This window comes from Hemitrygon akajei, chromosome 21, assembly GCF_048418815.1.
Source record: "Hemitrygon akajei chromosome 21, sHemAka1.3, whole genome shotgun sequence".
NCBI classification, from domain to species: Eukaryota; Metazoa; Chordata; class Chondrichthyes; order Myliobatiformes; family Dasyatidae; genus Hemitrygon; species Hemitrygon akajei.
In genome coordinates, this window is record NC_133144.1 from 35,896,879 (window position 1) to 35,912,868 (window position 15,990).

A 15,990-nucleotide genomic window follows, 5' to 3' on the forward strand; every position below is an offset into this window, starting at 1 on the left:
TTTCCAACTACTGCTTGAAGCTGAGTGTAGAAGAGATCTTTTTCTTCTTCCTCTGCGTTGTTAGTTGGGGCGTAGCACAGGATAATGGATACCTTCTGGAATCTGGACTCAAACCTGGCTGTGATGATACGGTCGGACACTGGTTCCCATTCTATCAAACTTCTGCCTGCTTCTTTGGACAACATCAGGGCCACAACAGCCTCATGCGGGTCTTCCTCTTTTTCTTTGCTGGAATAGAGCAGAGTTTCTCCCGTCTGCAGTTTGGTCTCACCAAAAGTATTCCACCTTGCTTCGCACATGCGCAGGAGTGTGAGGTGGTATCGGTTCATTTCCTTCACTGCCTGTGCACACCTACCTGTCTCCCAAAGCGATCTCACACTCCATGTTCCGATTAGGGTAGATTTCTTCTGTGAGAGCAGCTTTGGAGCCTCCATTACAGTTTTCCTCAGGTGAAGGACGGTTGTCAGCCCTGCAGCTTCCTGACGGGTTTGGTTGCAGCGCGTCATCAGCCTCCTGAATGGGGCCCTGCTTTTCCCGAGATCTGGGTTAGTGGTTGACAATCTGTTGATGGTTTCTGTAACAATTGCTTGTTTTACGTGAACGGGTTGTTAGCCCATTGCACAACCCCCAACCTGGAGGACCAGGGGTTTTCTGTCGGGGTCACCTTCCCCTAGGCGATGGCATTTCCATGCTAACGAGCTCCACCTACCCGGGTTTGAAATCAGAGTTTACCCTCTCCTAGATAGGCTGCCATCCAAGGTTAATGAGTCCTATCTACCCAGGTTTGGAATCGGAGTTCCTTCTCCTAGGCTATGTTGGTTCGCGGCACCTTCTTCCATATTATCCGGTGCACCCCTCACACGAGGGATCCCCCATCCACCACCCAGGGGACGCGCCTCAACGCCGTATAGCCCCAGCGCGAGGAATACACATACACAATACTCCATAATTACAGTGCATAAACAAGAGTAAACTCATGGTGCTACAATATCTTAATAATGATAAGCAACAAGCATAATACTTGCTACAAAATATATCTACTAAATGTTTACTAATATTAACAAAAACTTAAGTCTCTCAGATATTGCTGATTCAAGAGGAAATAAAGAGTAGGTGGAGATGGGTGGCTTTCCACTGTCAGCCTCATATAGAAAAGAACTAACCAGCATAGAAAATGATAGAAGAAAAGAGCTTACGTACAGGAAGTAAAGTCCATACAAATCCAGTGACTGGGGAATGGAGATTGGCATTCTGTTTAGGGAGGAGAAGGGGGGCGGGGGTCAGTGAGTGGAGGATTGAAGTGAGGGAGAGCAAGAGAAAAGGGAGTAAGGGAGAAGGAGTCAGAATGAAGGTTGGGGGTGTTTTGCTAAGGGAAGGAGAGAGGAGAAGTGATTGAATAGAAGAAGATGGGATTAGTGGGCAATGTCATGGGAAAGGAGGCGGTGAAAACTGTGGAAACTGTGTGGTGGTTTCTTTTGAACTTATAGTCTTTTAACATCTTTGGACTATTTTTACTGTGCCCATGGTCTGTTTTTTTTTTCAATTATGCTATTGTTTGCACTGTTGTAACTATGTGGTTTTGTGCAGGTCTTGTAGCTTTAGTTTTTGGTCTTGTTTTGTCTGGTGGATTTGGAGCTCCTTTCCGGGGAACACACTAAGATGGTAGCGCGATATTAATACGCAGCAGCCTCTCTGGACTCTGGATTGGGGATTGCCAAACGTTATATGGATTTTTTGGTGTGGTCTGTTTTGTCATATGCTTTTGTGATATCATTCTGGAGCAACGTTGGCTCATTTTTTAACTGCATTGCATTTGTGGTTTCTAAATGACAATAAACTGAATCTGAATCTGAATCTGAAGGAGACTCGAGGGGCTGAATGGCCTACTTTCCTTCCTAATTCGAACTGCTACGAGCTTGCATGATGATAGAGGAGAAATGACCATACTCTCTGAAATTTTTCCCAGCACAATAAACTACTGAAAGGAAACCTGAACTGTTACTAGGGGAGAAACTCACACCAGGACAGTCAGCGATCGCAGTGGAATCAAAGAATTTTCCCAGAGCCTGCAGTGGGCATAAATAAACAACAAATTTAGTCAATAGCATTCCTTCTAGGTCTGAGATGCTGTATGACCTGCTGACTATTTACCGTGTTTAGATTTTAATCATATCTCCTTTATTATTTTTCCAGTCCGGTCTCCAAGTGACTTGCCCTGGTGGATTTCCTGGGAATTCCGCTCCCCCTACTGGCGACTGATGGACATGCCAAATGCCCTGGCTGCTTTATATAAGGGCAGCGTGCGTGCAGAGGGCTCAGTCAGCTGCCAGGATGAAGGCTCTCCCTCTTCTCTGCTGTGTGGCGATGATTGTTCTCTGCATTTCCTCCCTGAATGTGGCCAGTGTTAAGCAAGTGAAAGGTGAGTACAATTTACATTACTCTGTACCAACATCTGTCAAGTCAGGCAGAGGGAGAGGACTCCTGTTCAAGTTTGTTGCCGTGGGCATATGTACCCAGGGTTTAAATCACTTGAAAATGAGCTTTTTGGCAGCAGCAGCTCAGTACATTACAAGCAGCACATTAGTAAATACCCTGCAGGTAGTGAACTAACTCTTGACTTTGAATATATCCAAGGTAAATCATAAATTTGATTGAGCTTCTGTGAGGACAGCGTCAGGAGCTGCTGAATTGTCCAATTCCTTTATTTGTGTGCAACGTGAGTGGGAGTGTGGGGTTCACTTAAGCACCCAATGTGTTCCAAGTCTCAACGGCTGTCTTCCCTTCACGACTTCTTGCTCCTTTTGGAAGAGCTTTGCTCTTCGACGACAGTCTTTCGCACTTTCACAACTCAAAAGCATGTTGCTCATCCGATGAAGTGTTTAGGAAGCAGTGAGCTCCCACAGACACCCCGTGATGATGGCTTTTAAGGCATTTTCTGAGCAATGAATAATGGTCAAGCAACTGAATGGGGAGCAAATTCAAAAACCGGAGGTACAGAGGGACTTGGGAGTTCTCGTGCAGCATTTCCTAAAAGTTAACTTGCAGGTTGAATCAGTGATAAGGAAAGCAAATGCAACGTTTGCATTCATTTTGATCGGACTAAGTGAACGCAAGGGTGTAATGCTGAGGCTTTATAAGGTATTGGTCAGATCTCACTTGGAGTATTGTAAGCAGTTTTGGGCCTCTTATCTAAAAAGAGATTTGCATTAGGAAGGTTCCAGATGAGGCTCATGCGGATGATCTCGGGGATGAAAGGATTAACGTATGAGGAGCATTTGATGGTTCTGAGCCCAGACTTGCTAGAATTTAAAAGAAGGGGGGGTGGGATCTCATTAAAACCTATTGAAAATTGAAAAACCTCGGTAGAGTGGATGAGGAGAGGATGTATCCTATAGTGCGGGAGTTTAGGACCAGAGGGCTCAACCTCAAAATAGAGGGACGTCCATTTCGAACAGAGATGAGGAGTAATTTCTACAGCCAGATGGTGGTAAATCTAAGAAGTTCATGCCGCAGCTGGCTGTGGAGGCCAAATCATTGAGTAAATTTGAAGTGGAGGTTGATAGGTTCTTGATTAGTTAAGGCATGAAAGGTTACGGGGAGAAGGCAAGGGAATGGGGTTGAGAGGGATAATATATCAGCCATGATGGAATGGTGGAGAAGGCTAGGTGGGCTAAATGACTTAATTCTGCTCTGAAAAAAATACTGGGTCATTTCATCCACACCATCTCTGCAAGCACCAGAATGGTTTACATTCACCAGAAGGGTCACGCAGAGTTTCTGTTCATTGATCAGCTCTGGGTGAATTTGACAGTGCCAGGTTTGGTGTCCTGTTCTCAGAACAGGATCAGCGAAGAGTTATAGAAGGGAAGGCTGGGCAAGTCTACAAGGAGCACTAGCTCACTGGCACTCCTCTGGGCCACATTGCCAGCGACTTGCAGCACAGCTGGTAGACCCTCTGCCTCACTGCTCCAGCCACCCAGGTTCATTTCTGATCTGGGGAGCAGCCTGTGTGGAGTTCGCATGTTCTCCCTGTGACCATGTGGACTTCCTTCGGGTGCTCTCACTTCTTCTCAAACCCCAAAGATTAATTTTAATTAGCTATTAATTAATTAATCAGTATTAATTAGCTGCTGTAAGTTTCCTCTGATATGTGGGTGAGTGGAATCACTGGGTGGGAGTAATGGACCTGTGCGGAGAGTAAAATATGATTAGTCTTGACTGGATGTAGGTAGGTGGCCCATGTTTCTACCCTGCATGACAGACAGCATCTATGGAGAAAAATAAACAGTTGACTAATGAAGGGTCTCAGCCTATAACACCAACTGTTTATTCCTCTCCAGAGATGCTGCCTAACCTGCTGAGTTCTTCCAGCATTTTTCACGTGTTACTCTGGGTTTCCAACATCTGCAGAATCTCTGACTCCATCCCGCCTGACTCACTAATCCTCTGACTTACACTGACAAGGAAGTGGTTAAATCAGTTTCCAAAAAATCTAAGGAGCATAACTATTTAAAATGTAAGGAACCCTAAGATATTAGAGCAGTTTACTAAGGGAATAGGTTTCTCTCTGGATATGTAAGGAGGAGAGAGTGCTGCAGAGACTGATGGATGTAGAGTGAAGCTCAGAGCTTTGTATCCCGGCAGTAGTGTAGTGAATAAAACTGGGGCTTTCTAAGGAGACAGAATTGGAGTAGTAGGGATGGTTGACAAGAATTCTTGAGATTAGAGGTAACATGGCTTTGTAGTGTTTTAAAACAAAGGATGGTAAGGGTCAGTGATGGAAACTATTGGTGAAGCCAGTGGTGATGTTCAGTGATGAAGGTCAATGGTGAGACGAGTGGTGAGGGACAATGATCCCACACCAGTCAGCCCAGTGAATGGAGCTGGAGCTCTAATTTCAAAGTCAGATGGACACCACTGGGATCTCTGGCAGATGAGGTGTACTGACCACACCTGATGTAAAGGACTTCTGCATATCTGGAGGCAGTGGTATGCACTCCTGTAGATTTCTTCCCTGATGCCAACACCAAACCCTTTCAAGCTGCATAAAACTGATCTGATCATCAGCTTAGCCATCTGTACAGAGGGGCAGTGTGGAAACTGATCAAACAGCTTGCTGTGAATCAAACAGCGTCTGTGGGAGGAAAGGAACAGTCATAGCCTCCGGTCAAAACCCTGCATCAGGGCTACTTTCACTCAGACTCTGCTTGAGTTGCAGATTCCAGTGTCTGCTGTCTCTTGTGTTTCAAAGGAAATAGATTGTGATCCAGGATTGGGCCCTCTTCTCTCTGGCTGAGAGCAGAGCTCAGCTTTGTAGAAAGAGGAGGATGTTTGGAGTGGGGATCAATCCCAAACCCTGTAGTGATGAGAACTCCGTGTACAACTGAGAAATGACAAGTAGGAATGGATTTTTGGGTGTGGTTTTTAATGGTTAAAGATTGTATTGCTATAATAATATTATAACTTGTTCCTTTTGTGTTGAGCTATAATTTTAAATTAATGCTTTTGGCAAAGTAAAGCCAGTCAGTCAACTGTTCCAATGGTTACCATGGTGATTGGGGTCAAGCCCCACATCACAGAGATTTCATCTGTGACTGCAGGTCATAGGTCAGTACCTTTTCTAGAACCACTGATACGTACAGCAGAGAGGATGCTCATGTGGCCCATCAAACCTCTGACAGATCATTTCCAAAATTAATCTGCTTGATCTGAAGCAGTCCTCCTTACTTAACTTTGACAGAGGCTGCCCACGAGGAAAGGCTCAGTTGCGTGTGGCTGGGATCAGTGGGTTCAGGAAAGGGAAGGTGGATAAAACCCAGGACACTGAATGAGAAACCAAGCTCTGCCTCTGGTGCCCAGGAAGAGTCCAGCTCCTCCTCATCTCCGTATCAAAGCTGCTTTCCGGAGCGTGACTTGTCTTTAGTGTCAATTTCCCTCGGGCTGTGAGCAAGCTGAGCACTTAATGCCTATTCCTCAAAGCTTTTGGGAAGGTATTGCTGACGCAGCTCCTGAAGTCAGCCTAGTTTCAGTGACGGTGGCGTTCCCAAGACTGGAAGGGAGTTAAGTCACAGTGTAGTGACAGTGAAGAGACAGTGGTCTATTTCCAAGTGAGGCCGATGTGGGTTTTAGAGGGGATGCTGCTGCTGGTGGGGCCCTCATGCTTGGCACAGACCACTCTCCTTAGAGTGGGAGGAGATCTGACTCTTACAAGCCAAGACCTTGAGAACCATTCCTGCCTTCACTCAAGGAAAACAGGGCAGCAGTGAATGGGTATAAAGCAACCCCAGGCGAGTGGGCAGGTTCAGTCATCAATCTTGCCAGATAAAGTCAAAGTCTAAATCAAAGTAAGTTTATTATCAAAGTATGCATAGGTTACTATATACTACCTGGAATTTCATTTTCTTCCAGGCATTTACAGGGAAATAAGGAAATGCAATAGAACTTATGAAAAACCATACACAAACTAAAACTGACAAACAACAAATGTGCAAAATAAAAACAAATTGTGCAAATAAAAAGTAAATAATATTGAGGACATGACTGTGGAGACTTGAAAGTGAGTCTGTAGCTTGTGGAATCAGTTCAGAGTTGTAGTGAGTGAAGTTATCCACACAAGTTCAAAAGCCTGATGAGCGTAGGGCATTAACTGTTCCTGAGCCTTGTGATGTGGCTCCTGTACCTCCTGCTCAATGGTAGTAGCGAGAAGAAAGCTCAGTCAAGATGGAGGGGTCCTTGGTGATGGATACTTGTGGCAGTGTTCCACATAAATGTGCTCAGTGGTGGGGAGGATTTCCCTGTGACGGTCTGGGCTGTATCCACTATGTCTTGTAGACTCTTCTGTTCCTGAGCTTCCATACCAGGTTGTGATGCACCCGGTTAGGCTTCAGAAACTGAAGTCACAAGGTCAGCAGATTCGCAAAGGTACCTCCATGTTCTGTTGGTCAAGATGATCATAAAAGATACTGAGCTCAGCTAGGAGCAAAACCTTGTTGTTATTTATGCTGCTTGGTTGAGCTTTATAGGGATCGATGGCTCCAAGGCCTGCTGCAGCTCTTGACCATCCATCCCTTCTGTGCTTCAGGTTTAGTCCAAGATTGCAACTTTGAACATAAGGTCATACCTGGACCTCTCGTCCTCAACACCACTGATCTAGCCCCAGAAGCGTTCAAGTCTCTTGGTTCATCTAGGTCTTCTGGTTTGGGAAGAATTTGAATGATTTTGTGGCGACACACTCATCCACAAATCTCTGTATAAATACCATGACCATTGTGGTGTGTTTATTCAGCTCCCCAGTGAGTCCTTGAATTTGACCCAGCCTCCTGACTCAACACAGTCCCATCGCTGGTCCTCTGCCTCCCATGGCCACCTCTTTGTTGTCCTTACCTCTGAAGCCTTGATCTTTGGTTTCTGTATATATGCAGGTAGGAGAAGGACAACAAGATGGCCAGATTTCATGAAGTGCGGTCTAGGGATGGGATGGTAGGCGTTCTTGATGGTAGTGTATCAGTGGTCTAGTGTTTTGGATCCACCAATGCTGCAGGTAACAGGACAGCAATTTTTTTAAGCCAGCCTGACTGACATCTCTGGCAAGAATGTGAAAGGCATCAGGGCAGGCTGTTTCTTGTTTATTAATTATGGCGCACAATCCATCAAGTGCTTGCTTGTCACCTGCCTTGGGCGGTATGTAAACTGCAGTCAAGATCACGGCAGACAAGGTGAGTTATAATTGACTCACTGCTACTATAATTTTAACTTCATGCATCTGTTGTCCAGAAGCTAATAGTTCTGCAGAGTTATAAAGGAACCCTTCCTCTAGAGGCGAGGAAGCATTAATGCCAAGAAAGTGGATGGGGTTTAAACCTGTGATGTCCAAGTTTCAAAGTGAACTTATCATCAAAACACTGTACATACACTGTATGTTACCTTGAGATTCATTTTCTTGCAAGCATTTACCCGGGAGAAAAGAAACACAGTGGAATTTTATGAAAAATTATGCATACACACAAGATATTTTGTAGATAATGGAAATCTAGAGCAACACACATAAAACACAGGAGCAAGTCAGGCAGCACCTATGAAGGGGAATTGATGTTTCAGGCCAAGACCCTTCATCAAGACTCATGAAATTTGCAAACAAAGACAAACTGCATTTAAAAATAATACTGATAACAGGAGTTGGAAAGAGTCTTGAAGGTGAATCTGTAGGACATAGAATCAGTTCAGAGTAGTGGTGACTGAAGTTATTCACACCGGTTCAGGAGCCTAATGGTTGTAGTGTAATTGTGAACCTGGTGATGTAGGACTTCAGGCTTCTGTACCTCCTACCTGATGGTAGTAGCAAGAAGAGAACATGGCCTGGATAGTAGGGGACTTCAACAATGCACACTGATTTCTTATTGCAGCATGCCATTTAGAAAAACCAGTACTGAACCCAAAACCTTTTAAATATTCCCAGCCTGTGTGTCACAGCTCATTACTATATAGGAACACACCGCACAGAGAGAATTCTCAGTTAGTACAACATCCGTGATTTAACTTGAGGTTTAAACCAGCCTCACCCGCCCAACACACAGTTGTATCTTTTAATCCAGATCTAGGTTGATAATAAAGCTAGCAAACATAGCCATTGTTTGCAATGCCCGGTACAGAGTGACACACTCACATGCTGTCTGGATTTTGGACCAGGGCTGAATCACCCACAATTGTTTGAAGAATGCATTCCAATGTGAAATGGTCACTTTTAACTTTTGTCCTTTTACGATAAGGGGGTGTGGTGCATTGTGTAAGTAAATTTGTTATAAGCTCTAAAAGGGAATCGGAGGCACTTACAAGAGCTGGTACTGATATGGCCATAGTGCCTTCTTTAGCAGGAAAGGACAGTGGCTCAGAGCTTAGTAATGATCTTTTACAGTTCCAGGCACTCTGGTTTGATCTTGACCTCTCATGCTGCCTGTGTGGATTTTGCACACTCTCTGACCACATGGGTTTGCTCCCAATGGTCTGGTTTCCGTCTACATCACTGAGACTTGTTTTTCCATTCACTGGCTACCCTACCCTTAACTACCCTTAGTGTACTTAAATGACAGAGGAAACAAAGTGGTGTTGTTAGGCTATGAGAAAAAAATATAGCAGAATGGGACTGATGGGATGTTGGGGCCAACATGGGGCAGAGGGCTGAATGGCCTCCTCCTGTATCATGACCAGCAGGATGGTCATTGCATTGTACAGAGAAACAGGGTGCAGGGTAGTTGGAGGAGAGGAACACCAGATGTTGAGAAATCCTCCCATCCAGGCCTCTCTGATTCACTTGTAGCTGAACTGCAGAAATCACAGTCACCATGAAAGAACTTAGAGTGTGGCCTGGGTCAGTGTGCAAGCTGGGTCTTCCCGAGACCAACCTTCCAAGGAGGGAACTGGTCCAGCCTACTTGTGACTACAGTCTGATCATCTACACTTGTCTTCAGAACCTAAGTTTAGGGAGGTGGCTGATTTCTCCAGGGGAGGGGAAAGACATCTGGAGCAATGACTTACAACTAGAATGAGCATGTATGTGCACAAGTGTTCGCATGTGTATGTATGCACACGTGTGTGTGTGTGTGTGTGTGTGTGTGTGTGTGTATACGGCCTTTCATTTAAGAAACATTGCAAGAATTTAATTTCTTAGAACATCTCAAGATGCAGAAAAAATGATGCACGCTTTTGTTTTTAGCCAATTAGATTACTGAATGCACTCTTTTCAGGAGTGCCTAAGAACGATATAAATCAGCTGCAGCTTATTCAAAGTGCTGCAGAAAGAATCTAAACAAAACAAACAAAACTCAGAACACATTTCACCAGTTTTGGCATTGTTACACTAGCTGTCTGTGTTCTTTAGGATCAAGTTTTAAATATTGTACATAAGGCTCTGAATAACTTAGCTCATCCATATACTTTGAGTGTCTATCCCCTTATGTCCATAATTACAATCTTAGATCTGCAAGTACTGGTTTGCTAATGTCCCGAGAGCCAAGCGTTTAAGAACTGGTGATGCAGCCTTTTGCTCTTATGCAGCAACAATTTGGATACACCAGGCTAGTACCGTAGAACATTTCAAAGTATTTCTAAAAACCTGCTTTTTAAATTTGACCTACTTCCGGGATTACGTTATGCAGTTGATGGTGATTATATTTACAGTATATAATTTGGTATATTCATTTACATTGTTTTCTATATAATATTTGTCTTATGATTTTTAATTTTGTTTATTATTGTTATGGCTGTATTGATTTATCTTTATAATCTGTGTAAAGTGCTTTGAGTCTGCATTTTAGTGTATGAAAGGTGCTATACAAATAAAGTTATTATTATTATAATACAGTATACTGGGGTCCAGGGATTTGATTAGGCTTGGTCAGGCCAATGTGTTACATCCTTTAGTGACTGTCCACCTGTTTTAGGAAAGAAGATAAGATGCTGCAACAAGTTCAAGCAGTGCCTGCGGTGTCCCTACTTCCTGCTTGACAAAACTAAAGAAGCTCATCATTTCAAAAAAGGTGATCACATCCGGGGGCTGCCCGTGGGACTGGGACAGTGGGAGATAACGAAGTCTCAGCGACAGGGTCAGAACATGGAAGGCACATTCAGAGGAGACCACCTTCAGTCAGGTTGCTTGGCCCTGAAGATGTGGGTCTTTGAGCGAGCCTCTCAGTACTGAATTCAGAGGAGAGTAAAACTAGGGAAACCAGTTGCTAACTCTCTCACCCTCTGATCTGATGAGGACTGACTCATGAACCGGTGGTTTCCCTCTCCTGAAGTGTCCAATCAGTTATTCAGTATTGTTTGATGCACTGATGCAAAATCTCCACAGATGACCTGCAAAGCATTTTCAACAACTTCTATTTTGATTTCAAATTTGTAGCATCTGTTTTCTAAAGTGCTGCCTCTTTATTTACGCCTTCTGAACATCACATCGTTGTGTGTGCTTCTATTCAATCTGAACCACTTTGCTCCAGGAGGAACAACTCAGCTTCTCCAGGAAATGAATTCCTTCCTCCCAGGTCCATAAGACACAGGAGCAGAATTAGGCCATTCAGCCCATCAAGCCTGATCTGCCAATCCATCACGGTTGATTTATTATTTCTCACAACCCCATTCTCCTGCCTTCTTCCCGCAATCTTTCATGCCATTACTAATCAAGAACCTATCAAATTCCACTTTGACTTGGCCTCCACAGCCATCTGTGTAATAATTTGCACAGATTCACCACCCTCTGGCTAAAGAAACTCCTCCTCATCTCTGTTCTAAAGGGAAGGATTGGGTTGACTCTCTTCAGCACCCTCTCCTTGCCATGGCATCTGGCTCATGATAGACTGTATTTCAAATACTTCTGACACGACTGAGAGCCAGAACCCAATATCATCAGAGCATAAGGAGCAGGCAACTCAGCCCCTTGAACCAATGCTGTCATTCATTAAAATTGGCCGGCTGGTGGCGTAGTGGCATCAGCGCCGGACTCCGGAGCGAAGGCTCCCGAGTTTGAATCCAAGTCCCCCCACGCCCGAGCACGCTTTCCATCCGTGCTGGGTTGAGCGTCGAACTAAGCACTCGGCCTCGTAAAAAAAACAAGGGTCGAGTCAGGAATGTTCATATCGTGACCCAGTTAATCCAAAAGGAGACCAATCCTGACACCACGCGACTGACAAGAATGGCTGACTGTCTGGTGCGACACGCTAAAAAAATACATTAAAATCATGGCTGATCACTACATTAACACTACTTTCCTAACCTATAACCCCATCCTTGCTCCTTCCAACACCCAGAAATCTATCAATCTCTATTTTGAAACAGATTGTTGGGGCTGAAGTTTATACTTTGGCTCACTAACTCTTCAGTCAAACAGAGGTTTAAAGAGATCCTGGTCCAACTCTACCAGCATGGGCAGTTTGTCACAGATCACTTGCCTCTGCCCCAGGAAGGCAGCGAACACAATTAATGAGACTTTCCTCCCCAGATGTTCTCTTTTCTCCCTTCTCCTATCAAGAACAAGATACTGACCTTACAAAGCCAAGGTAGCATTAAGCCCAAGGACAGTTTCTATTCCACTGTTATAAAACCCATAAACAGATGTCTTATGCAATGAAGATAAACTCTTGATCTCTCAAACTATGTCATTGTGGCCCTCACACCATATTGCCTACCCACACTGCAATTTCACTGTAACTGTAATGCACTGCTTTCTTTCTGCATTTGTGTGTGGAATACTCTGTCTGGATGTCATTCCAAACTACACTGGTCACTGACTCCCAGTAATAATAAACTATTTACCAGTTAGCAAATTCCGAACAGAACTAGGCACAGGGAGAGGAGGAGAGGGGATGGAGCCGGCAAGGGGATGGGACAGCCAAGGCCTGAGTTATAGGGCCCTGAGCCGCTGGGGAAGCGGGAAACTGCAGTAGGTCACATGTGGATGGGCTGCCCAGAGACAGCAACAGCATCATCTCTCAGTGGTCCCACGATCCAAGGCTTGCTGCCTCAGTACAGGGAGAGAGGGCATTGGAACTTATTTCCTGACTGCTCTGTGTTTCTCTTCCAGCGCATTCCATCAAGTTCACGAAGCTGATACACAAATGCATAAAATGCTTGAGTTCCATGTCGTTTCCTGGAAGAACAATACCTCTGCCTGGAATATAGGGAGAGGCACCAGACATCTGCAGGAGCAGCCAATGGAAGCAATGTTTGCAGATCTCCAAATTAACCTGCATGTCTCATACCCAGTTCATAGCTCTACACACATCTCTCCTCCTACAATACCTCAGGTGCCCTGGACTCGACACCTTACTCTCCCAATTATTTTAACTTGCAAAAAGTCTCTCACTTCCTGCTATATTTGTTGTCGTTGATCTGTAATTAAAAAGCCCTCATAAGATGAATCTGTTATGAGATGACTGTTGACGAAGTGCCAGTCCTTTGGTGACCTGAGGTGAATAGGTGATGCTGAAGTTATCGAAAGACGTAGATTGATCATTACACAAACAGACTCTGTGTCTCTGTCCAACAGGGGCCTTTGGACACTCACTTCCCTCTCACGCACTCCATGTATCTGATTTCACCATCCATTGTAAACAAAACTCACCTGCCACATTATTGTTTAACTACAGGCCATTATCCTCGATGTACATAGCTCAGAATACCAAGGATGGGATTGGATGGGAGGGGAGGGGAGGGGAGGGGAATGGTAAAGGGCTACAGATCTGTAGGTTGTAGGTCATTCCCAAGATGTACCTATTGATCTCTATCTAGCTCCAGACATCAGACAAGAAATGGTGCCTAGTTTCTCTCCCCAGCACCCGTGGCATCTGGGCTGAGAGCGGAAAGTATCTCTGAGCTAACTCCCTGCCACCCGGTCTGATGCTCCAGCCGAGGACCCTGTGTCTGGGACCGAAACAAATCTGGCTGTTCTCCCTGGCCACTTTATCGCCATTATTCCATTGAAAAAAGAGAGAAACTATTCAGCCCATCGAGTGTACGATAAACAATCCCATTCCCCTGATGCTCTGCCCACCTTTTCACCGGTATAGTTGATAGTAACCAACATGCGTTTGGGGTGTGGGAGGAAACGGGGGCTCCTGGGGAGAAACCCACATAGTCACAGGAAGAACATTCAAAGCTGAGCTGCTGGAGGAACTCGGTGGGTCAGGCAGCATCTGTGGTGGGAGATGGACAATCAATATGTTAGGTTGGGTTGAGACGCTCCATCTGGGCTGAAAGAATAGCTGGGAAGTATAAACAGGTGAAGGGAAAGGCTGGGACAAGAGCAGGGAATCATGGATCCAAGTGAGGAGGGATGATGGACAGATGGAGAAGGGAAGACTGGAGGTTTGGAGGTAGCAGATTGAGGTAACAGAGGACTGCAGATGATTGAATCTGATAGGAAAGGAAGGTAAAGGTTTCTTGGGTAAAGATATTCTGGAGTGCAAAACCTCACACCTATAATAGATGTGGTGGGGAGTGTGCAAACTTCACAAGTAACTTCAGACATCAAGGTGGAACCCAGGTCACCAAAGTTGTAAGACAGCAGCACTATGCCTCCCACAGGGCTGATGACCACACCATAGGACCTCAGCTCTCCCATGAACAAATCACCAGTCGTATATTTCCAAATTCTTTGAACTACTTCATGATTGTATATAGAAGCTCGTAACATTGACAGTGGCTTTAGCAGCAGATAGTTGCTTTGTCAATGGCATTTGTGATTAATGGCTGTGCGTATGCTCTCAAATGGAGGGCTTTTGATTCATCAGTTCATTTAAGCTTTTTGATTTGCTTTGTTTGACAATCTGTGCCTTTTCAGCAAATGTTGAGAAGATAAGAAATAGAACATTTGGGCCATTCTATCCATCATGCTTGTTTTGCTAATTGTTAAAATCATGACTGATCTCTGCATCAACAGCATTTTCCTAATCTATCTTCAGATCCTATGCATCTTCTAACACCATTTGATTGCCATAAATAACCAATCCTCCCCAATTCTCTGGGACAGAAAATTCAGAGGATTGGCCTTGGTGAGAAAATAATTTTGCCTCATTTCAATCCCAAATCATTTCCCCTTCACCTTAAGTCTACAAGCCTTAGTTCTGGCATCCTCCACCAGGAGAGACATCTTTCATGTACTTATCCTCTCAAGATCTCCAAGAAATTTCTTTCAATGAGGTCACCTCCTGCTTTTCCAACCTCTAGAATTGCAGCTCAGTCTCTCTCCTCTAGTGATAGACCAACCACCCAAGGAAATAGTCTGGTGAATATTCTCAGCATTTCCTCTGTAAAATGATTTCCCACTTTTAGGTGAGAAGACCAGATTTGGACACAATCTTCTATCTGTGGTATCAGCAATGCCCTATATAAGTACGATAAGATATCTTCCATCATGTACTCAAATCCCTTGGCAATAAAGGCTTTGTTAATTACTTGCTGCGTCTGCCTGTTAGCTTTCAGTAACCTGTGTACAAGAGCAAACAGATTCCTTTGAATGTCAGTATTTGCTATTCTATTTCCATTTAAAAAGTACTCAGAACTATTTTTGATTTCATTGCAGTGGATAAACTCTCCACTTCCCCTACCAGTCTCCAGCTGCCATTCCATTACCCACATACTCAGCTTGTCTGTGTCCATTTGAATCCTCTCCACTCACAGCCCACTTAGTTAAGTTTGGTGACGACAGTGAACTACAATATTTGGTGCCCTTGGCCAAATCAATGACATAGATGTTGAATAAGTGGATCCTAAGCACTGAATGCTGCAATACCCCCTAGACACAGCCCCAAATTGCAGGAGAGCTTATTCCTACCTTTTCTCTCCGTTAATCAATCCATATTAGTACCTTATCTCAAACCTTACTCCATCATTGGAACCTTGCTGTAAATCTAAATATATTACATCGACTGGATATGCCTCTCTTACTCTACTGAATCCATTCCTAAAGTACTTAACAAATTGGTCAAATGTGATATCCCTGCAATAAGCAAACAAGAGAAAAACTGCAAATATTCAAAATCTGAACACGCACACTAAATGCTGGAGGAACTCAGCAGGCCAGGCAGCATCTATGGAAAAAAGTACAGTCGACATTTCAGGCTGAAATCCTTCGGCAAGAATGGAGAAAAAAAGGCTAAGGAATAGATTTAAAAGGTAGAGGTGAGGGGAGAAAGAAACACAAGGTGATAGGTGAAACCTGGAGGGGAAGGGGATGAAGTAAAGAGCTGGGAAGTTGATTGGTGAAAGAGACAAAAGGCCATGGAAGAAAGAAAAGGTGGAAGGAGCCCCAGAGGGAGGTATTGGGCAGGCAAGGAGATAAGGTGAGAGAGGGAAAAGGGGATGGGAAATGGCGAGGGAAGGAGCCATTACTGGAAGTTGGAGAAATCGATGTTCATGCCATCACTTTGGAGGCTACCCAAACGGAATATAAGGTGTTGTTCTTCCAGCCTAAGTGTGGCCTCATCATGCCAGTGGAGGAGG

The 15,990-nt window shown here is 44.5% G+C and overlaps 1 long non-coding RNA gene across 1 annotated transcript; it reads left to right on the forward strand.

Moving 5' to 3' along the window:
* The first annotated feature begins 2,305 nt into the window (after window positions 1-2,305).
* Window positions 2,306-14,942, forward strand: LOC140714208 (uncharacterized). The gene is made up of 3 exons (XR_012095845.1): window positions 2,306-2,419; window positions 10,437-10,532; window positions 12,572-14,942. It is a non-coding gene; the product is annotated as an uncharacterized lncRNA (long non-coding RNA).
* Window positions 14,943-15,990: the final 1,048 nt, after the last annotated feature.